An 8,270-nucleotide genomic window follows, 5' to 3' on the forward strand; every position below is an offset into this window, starting at 1 on the left:
ATTTGTATCATCAAGCCGGTTCTGGCCTCCTCCTTTCCATTGACTCCTTTACAATCATATTACGCGACTACGCGTTACTTACGGAGAGCTTACGACCTACTAGATAAGTCTTGCCTTAAGAACAGGTGGTGCAACCAAATTAAGCACTGACTTAACTAACTTAGTTCTAAACTAACTAGTAGTTACTAAACACTTACGTGTGAACTTTACATCTCAACATAAGTGAAACCTTACGCACAGCTGGTGCAACCCTACCCAGGTCTCTTACACTGTTGATGCAACGATCTTCTGGCCGCACCACAAGGCAAAGTTAACACGGAAGTATAGATATCTGGAACAATACTGGCCGTTTCCCAGTCTATGTCCATTTCAAACCCCATCCTATGAAAGTAGGAAATCTCAATATAGTTAGCAAATCATGTAAAGCGGTTGAAAAACTGATTGTTAAATGCAAATTTTTGTTCTTGTGCAAACTGATGCAAAAACGTCTTATGGGAGATGCCGCTTGTCAGTGAGTCGGCATAATGTGGCCGATGCCAGGGTACTTACTTTTACCCAGGGAACTCTCAGAAGCAACATGTCGACTTCCCGAGTGAGCATATTGATCGTATTCAGATTCACACCAAAACATTCGGTCCGATTTCAAACAGAGCTTGACATTAACGTTTTGTCTCATCAGCCACTGTGGCTTGTGGTGTTTCAAAGTAAATTTTTTACTAGCTAATATCCCCTGCCCCACCAAAAGTAAGTGGAGACTGTAACTGAATACGTTTGTTTGAATACATTTTTATTTGGATGAGAATGATATGAGCTTAGCAGGACACAGGCTTATTCATTTAAGTCATCTTTTGGAATATCTGAAGGCAAACATGGTCAGTTAGAACAGGAGTAGAATATAACAGGTGGAAATTGTCAATGTTTTTTTTTTTTCATAATTCATGGATGTTCAAACTTATATTTCCATAACATAAGTTATTTACTAAATGTTCCACTTGTAATTAAATGTAGTCTAATAGATTTGTCCAAATAGATTTAATATGAATCAATATTATTTCTGACATAATACCCAGGTAGTGTTACTACAGTAAATAAAAAAATAAATAAAAAAAGCTACATTTTTGTAAGGGTGATATGTAGTTTAAAAAGTCTTGTTGATGTATATTTTTTAGTGCAACCTTTGATTGGAACACAGATTCCGTACTCTGTGGCATCATTTTACATTACTGCAATATAAACAATACTTACATTTGTACCGGATGGCCCATTTCAAGAGGTTTAGTGTCCACCATATGCCACTATGAGCTAACCCTGGAACAGCATACAAAAACTGTGACACATCAGGGGACATTATGCTCACATGTTCAAAACATGGTCTGTTTTGAAATGCTGCCTTATGAAAGTGAACCCAGCAAGACCCTGTTTCAGAAAAAAGGTCACTCACAGAACAAGCCTGCGACACTATATCTGAACTTGGACTTTTGGCCATTCCCATCCATTCAACTATTTGCAGTAATAAAAACACCAATACTAACAAGGTTCAAATAACCATAAACTGTATGACAAACACGGTCCACTTAGTAATTTATTTTACTTTCAATTCAGCTAACAAAGAATGTTCTAAAAACATTTTCCAGACCGTATGTTGTGGTTTTTGGGAATCGTGAAAATGTCCAGTTTTCTTGAGTAAACATGAGTAAAACATTATTTAAATGTTAGTATAACATTACTAAAAACTCAAAAAATTCCTGGAAAGAGAACATGCCAACAAGTTTAGTTTTCAATCTCAAAAAACGTGTAACATAGTTTAAAGTTTGTACGAACAAGGATGTTACATTAATGCTTTTTTAACTATGTTTGTTCTTAACCTGTACAAATATGTGTTGTAACATTCCCTTTTAAGAGGAAAGGATAATGGGACTGCTTAACCTTCTTGTAATTTTGCCCAGTTCCACTTCATAACATTTATGGATTATTGTAAAGTTATTACGTAAAATAAAGATTTAAAAAAGAGATAAGTAAATCTGTTATTATGCATTCTAATAAAATGCCTGTTCAGATAATTCCAAATTCTTAATTTCTTCGGTTTAAATTTTTTATCCCAATTAAATAAAATAGTTTGCAGTGCAAAACTTAAGCAATTTCATTATACCATGGTAGCATCTTATCTGCAGAAAGTTTTTGTCATTGGACAGAATCATGCTATACATGTGGTAAACACATCATTGGCAAACTGTCTTTTCATCAGAAATTTCTTATCAGAAACATCTTCTACAGCTCTGCAGGTTTTCTTCAGTCAAAAGGTGCTATTAACTTACCACTGCAGGATGTAACTTTGGCACCATATAAGGCAGCAATTAAACATGTTTGCGGTATTAGTAGGTTGAATTTTTAAAATTGAAAAATGTACTGTATATACAGTATATCATTCATGCTTTTTTTGTAAAACATTTGTAAAACCTTTCAGCAGTGAAACTCTCTCATATGTGTGTAATAATGTTTTACAAGGCTAGTGTCACACTTGAGGAATGGGAAGACAAGAGGTGCGGATCCAAATGCGTTTTTTATTTAACATATAATAAATAAAAGGGTAAACACAAAGCAAAGTCCACGATGGGAAAAACAGGCAACTGAAAACACAATGAAACTGATCAAACACGAGGGAATAAACACTGGAGCAAATAAGAAGTCCACGAGGGGAAAAGTAAACCAACACAAACTAACACAGAGCGGAACATGAGACGACAGGGCATCCACGACGGGCTGGGAAAACCTGGAGAAAGCACGAGAGGTTACACATAGGCATAAACATGAAACGGTAACGATCGACGACGGGGTTAAGTAGACAGACACAGTGATAACAAAACAAGCGACAGGTGCGGACAATAACGCTGTGACAGCGGTGATGAGGAGTGAGGAAGAAGGGAAGTGTAGTTTTAACAGAGACAGTGAAACACAGGCGGACAACAAGGAAGAAATGACAGGGAGCGTGTTTAGCGAGGGTGAAACAGAAAACACGGGACGGACCACATGGAAACGTGACCAGAGAAACAGAGAACACAGTGAGGACAACGGGGAATCGTGACAGCTAGAGTCTGCTAGAGTGTTTTGTTTTTGCTGAGCATTTAGAGCTGTCAATATCTATTAGCACTTTTCCACTGCACGTTATGGTTTGACTCTACTCACTTTACTTTTCTGAGCTTGCTTTTCCACTTCGGTTTTGTGCTGCCTCGACGTGGGTGGGATTATAGTCTGATCGTCATAGTTGCACCGCCTCTACTGCCGTGACATCATCTTAAATGCGACTCAAAACAATAACACAACCGCTAGCTGTTAGCTACTAGCTTATTGTGCTGCATAAAGCAGTTATTGCATGGTGATTTTACACAAGTGTCAGTTAAATTGGCCTGGTTGTTTTAGAAGCAAGCTTCCAGTAGCTGGTCAACTAAATAATGTGAAGCTTTCAAGCAGAATATAGAGTTAATGTACCATCCTCCATCGTGTACTCCAGCCATGGCTGAGTCTAGGGCACCCATTGCTCGCTCGTCTAGATAGCGTCCATTTGGTCGAACCACTTCCACTTTTCCTTGATGGTTCTGTAATGTTTTTTTTATGTTTACGTTTCCCTACATGGTTGGTAGGTCCGGTGGTAGCCGTGTGCGGCCAACAGCAGAGGCACTACCTGAAAGACCTTTTAGTTTTACGTCGTTTCATTCGTCGCCAAAGAGAGGAACGGCTGCACCTTGTTTATTGACCATGGCATGGTTTTGCTGTAGCTAACTTTAAAACAAGCGGGTTGATGTCCCATGTCGCAAATCCAGTGTTACTTGAATTGACAATTCTCTCTGACCAATCAGTGATCTGCAGGGTTTTGAAGTCACCCAGGGGTGTAAAACCCCTGAATTGCAGAATTGCCCACATGCAGATGCAGTTACTGTTATCACCACTAGAGATCCTCGCATCTGTGTTGAAAGGCTGTAACATTAGCCGGTACCTAAATAATCCTTGCATGTTATCTTTGTTCATCATGTAAAAATTTATTTTTCAAAGAAATGGAAGGTGGATTCTGAATGCCGTGTATTTCAAATAAATGGAAAACAGAATATTTCTTCTGGGAAATAAATAAAAACCCTTGCAAAAATTTGCTCTCAGCATGTGGCGGTCCTCAAAAAATTTAATATTCGATGGCGCTATGAAACAAACCATGCAAAGAACTACAGCCAGAATACTGGGTAGGCAAAGACAGAAAAGGCAAATGAGTTGGTTGCAGCACTTAAGAAGCAACAGTCTGTTTTTACTCATAGTCGGGAGATGAACGATGCTGCTGTAAAAGCTAGCTAGTTACCATTGCCCAAGAAACTGCATCGAAGCCTTTTTCTATTGGATAATTTTTTAAAACATGCACAGCTATGCTGTATTTGGCGAAAAATAACTACAATGTTGTGTTTTGGATTGTGCTGTGAGGATCTGTAGAAGCATTTTAAATAATGTAATGGTATGTTGAAAAGTAATTGTTCTGTTTTTCATTTGATTAAAATTCTATTAATTCATTTGATTATACAGTTTTAATTTAATGATTAAAAGGTATTACATTTTAAAACACGGAATTCGTAAAAAATTTAATGTTAAACAGAATTTGTTTTTGTTTTATAAAACTACATTTAAAAAAAAATGATTACAAAAATGGTCGTAGATAGGCCTTTCCATCACTTTCATTTAATGGAAAAGAGTGGGGAGAATATATATATATATATATATATTTTTTTTTTTTAATTCTTTTGTGTTCCATAATGGATGTTATACTGGTTTGGAACAACATGAGGATGTGTAAATTAGACAACATGAGAACATTTTTGGTCCATTTTATGTATAAGCATTTATCTTGGTATAAGCATCAGGAAGCAAATCTGAATTGCAGCGATCAGGTGCAGAGAAGGATACATAACCAAATGCAGTGTCTCCACAAACCAAAGGACCTCCTGAATCCCCTTGTTAAGAATGTAAGCACAGATCAACATTAGTGTAAATTTGTTTTGTTTTGTATCATTCTCTCATATTCCAGTTTAATACAGTATGAAGAGTCAACTATAAATAAGCCACTTGCAGGTTGATTTCACCTAAAAGTGTAGTCCCGTGGTGCTATCAAAACATGTCTTGTTTGTTGGAGTGGCCTGTCCAGCCTGACACAACAGTGACTTGTCCAATTTGTGTGAGTTTGGGCCGGGAGGAAGATGTGGGGAGTTTAAAAACCATTGTTATATTTGCAATTCCATATGATGACACTATAGTTGTGCAAAAATGACACACTAAGTGCTACTTACCACAAGCTAAAACAATTAAATAATATGACTTCTGTGAATCAAATTACATATTTTTACATACCTTACTATTTCCTCTATTTCCATATGTGCACATCATCTGTGAGGCTAAAAACCTCAATCTTAATTTTCTTGAACATATACTGTTATTTGTACGGCTGTGCATTGAACAAGCACTACATGAACACCTTTAACGGTTGCACACTGTCACCATATCAACAACCACATCTCCTGCTGAATGCATTTAAAGGTGCTCCTCCCATGAACATGGATGGGGAAAAGGGGCCCCATGGCTGCAGGCCACTGAAAACTGTAACTACACTGAAATAAGAATCCACAAAGGACTTTAAAAGCTATGAAATGGTGAAAGAAGGCATTCATTAAGCATTATCTTGCTTTGGTTTATATTTCAGCATTATATATAATGTCCTTGTGGGACATTTTCATGTTTTCACTGTAATAATTACTAGAAATGTTTCCAAACCTCCTCTTATTGACAAATTCATCCAGATCTGACAAGAGCCCTTAAAGGAATAGTTCACCCAAAAATTACAATTCTCATTATTTACTCCCTCATGCCACCCCAGATGTGTATATCTTTCATCTGCTGAACTCAAATGAACATTTTTAGAAGAATTTCTCAGCTCTGTAGGTTCATACAATGCAAGGGAATGGGTGGCAACATTTTAAAGCTAAACAAACAAACAAACATAAGTCAGCATAAAAGAAATCCATAAGACTTGTGGTTAAATCAATATCTTCAGAAGCGATGTGATAGGTGTGGATGAGTAACAGAGAAACAATTTTACATTATTCTTCTTGTGTTTTTGGTGATTCACATTCTTCTCTGCATATCACCTCCTGCTTTCTAGCACACAATGACAAATATTGATCCGTTTCTCACCCACACCTATCATATCACTTCTGAAGACATGGATTAAACCACTGGAGTCTTATGGATTACTTTTATGCTGCTTGTGTGCTTTTTGGAGTATCAAACTTTTGGCCTACAGAGCTAAAATATTCTTTTAAAAATCAGAATTTGTGTTCTGTCATATACATCTGGGATGGCATAAGGGTGAGTAAATTATGAGACAGTTTTCATTTTTGGTTAAACTATCTCATTAAAGTGATAGCTCAGCCTAATTTAATAATTTTGTCATCATTTCTCTACCCTAATGCTGTTCCAAACCAGTGTGATGCTTTGTATTATGTGGAACACAAAATATGTTAGACAGAATGTTAGGGACTGACAGTCTCGCTCACCATTCAATTTCTATATATATATATTAGGGCTGTTGATTTAACTCGTTAATTCAGTGTGATTAATTTTATTAAAAATAACGGATTAAAAAAATTAACGCAATTAATCGCAATGCCCCAGGAATGTAATAAGGAAGATTCCTGAGAAATGCAAGCTTGTAGTACCACCTGTTTACACCAGGGGGCAGTAATTGAAATTTCAGCTGTGTGTGCAAATTCGAAGTAGGGGATCTCAAGATGTGCTCTAAGTATTAAACTATATTTAACTTGACACAGTGACCTAAACATTTTATGTTTATGACGCAACGCCCCCGAGACGCTACTCAAGCATGTCTGACGCTTGTTGAAATTGATGGCTCCTTAAACAAGGCCTCATAATAAATCTCGAACTGATTGACAAATTCACTTGTGAAATGGATTGCTGTGAACTGTGTGCCAATGATTGACTTATGATCAATAATATGGTAGTAATCAATACATTGTATTCTAAAGCCGCTTTTTGTATTGTCTTATTAATGATTAACTCTTCTGCTACAAGAATGTAATGTATTTTAATTATCTGAAAAAACAATATATATATATATATATATATATATATATATAATTTTTAAAAATTTAAAGATAACTATAATTATTTCATCATTATATATTGAATTATTGTTATATGAGGGGCGTTCTCATCAAATATTTATATATGCAATTAAATGCGATTAATCATGATTAATTAATTGGGACATCATGTAATTCATTTGACAAAAAAATGTGATCGATTGACAGCCCATATATATATATAAGGGCTGTCAATCGATCACATTTTTTTGTCAAATGAATTACATGTATGAATTATATATATTGTGTTGCATGGAAGAAAGAAAGTCATATGGGTTTGGAACAACATGATGGTGAATGATGACAGAATTTCAATGAATAATTATAATAATTCTGTAGTACATGTTTAATGTGTATTATGTAATGTAATATAGGGGAGTAAATGTCTATTATGTCATTTGTGAATGTAATGAGTTACTCACTACTTGAGTACTCTTTTAATTGGATACTTTCTTACTCTTACACAAGTAATTATTTGTTAGTACTTTTACTTCTACTTGAGTACAGTTTTTGGCCACTCTTCCCACCTCTGTCTGTCATTAATAAGCCGTTTTCGCCCACAGAAATGCCACAGTGAGTGTATGTGTATATATATATATTATGATTGCAGACTGTTACTCTCAAAAGCATAATGTCATTCCGAAAAGGTTTTTCGGTGTGGTAAAGATGCTTGTGGTATGACTTCACTCTGATGCGTAACCCTCTCCACCCACTTCTTAGGTCATGTACTCCTACCAGAACTTTTAGAATGTCAGCACTCTTGAAAGAAACACATTTTTATTGATGAATATATTCAACATTTTCAAAAATGTTCTGCATTCCCTCAAAAAAAGCATATTTATTTCAAAAAAAGCAAAGCTAATTTAGTAACAATGTCATTATGGACATTTCAGAACAATAACCCTTATGATTATGATACTTTCATTTTTTTTTATTAAGGTGAAGTATAATAATTCTTAATCCATCTATATCAATATTAATAGGAAAAGTTTATAGTTTAGATACGTATATCAGAAATTTGTCCATGTTAATCCAAAAGAAACCACATTATGAATTTGAATAACCTTAAAAAATTTGCTAAAC

This window comes from Xyrauchen texanus, chromosome 50 (genome assembly GCF_025860055.1).
Source record: "Xyrauchen texanus isolate HMW12.3.18 chromosome 50, RBS_HiC_50CHRs, whole genome shotgun sequence".
NCBI lineage: Eukaryota > Metazoa > Chordata > Actinopteri > Cypriniformes > Catostomidae > Xyrauchen > Xyrauchen texanus.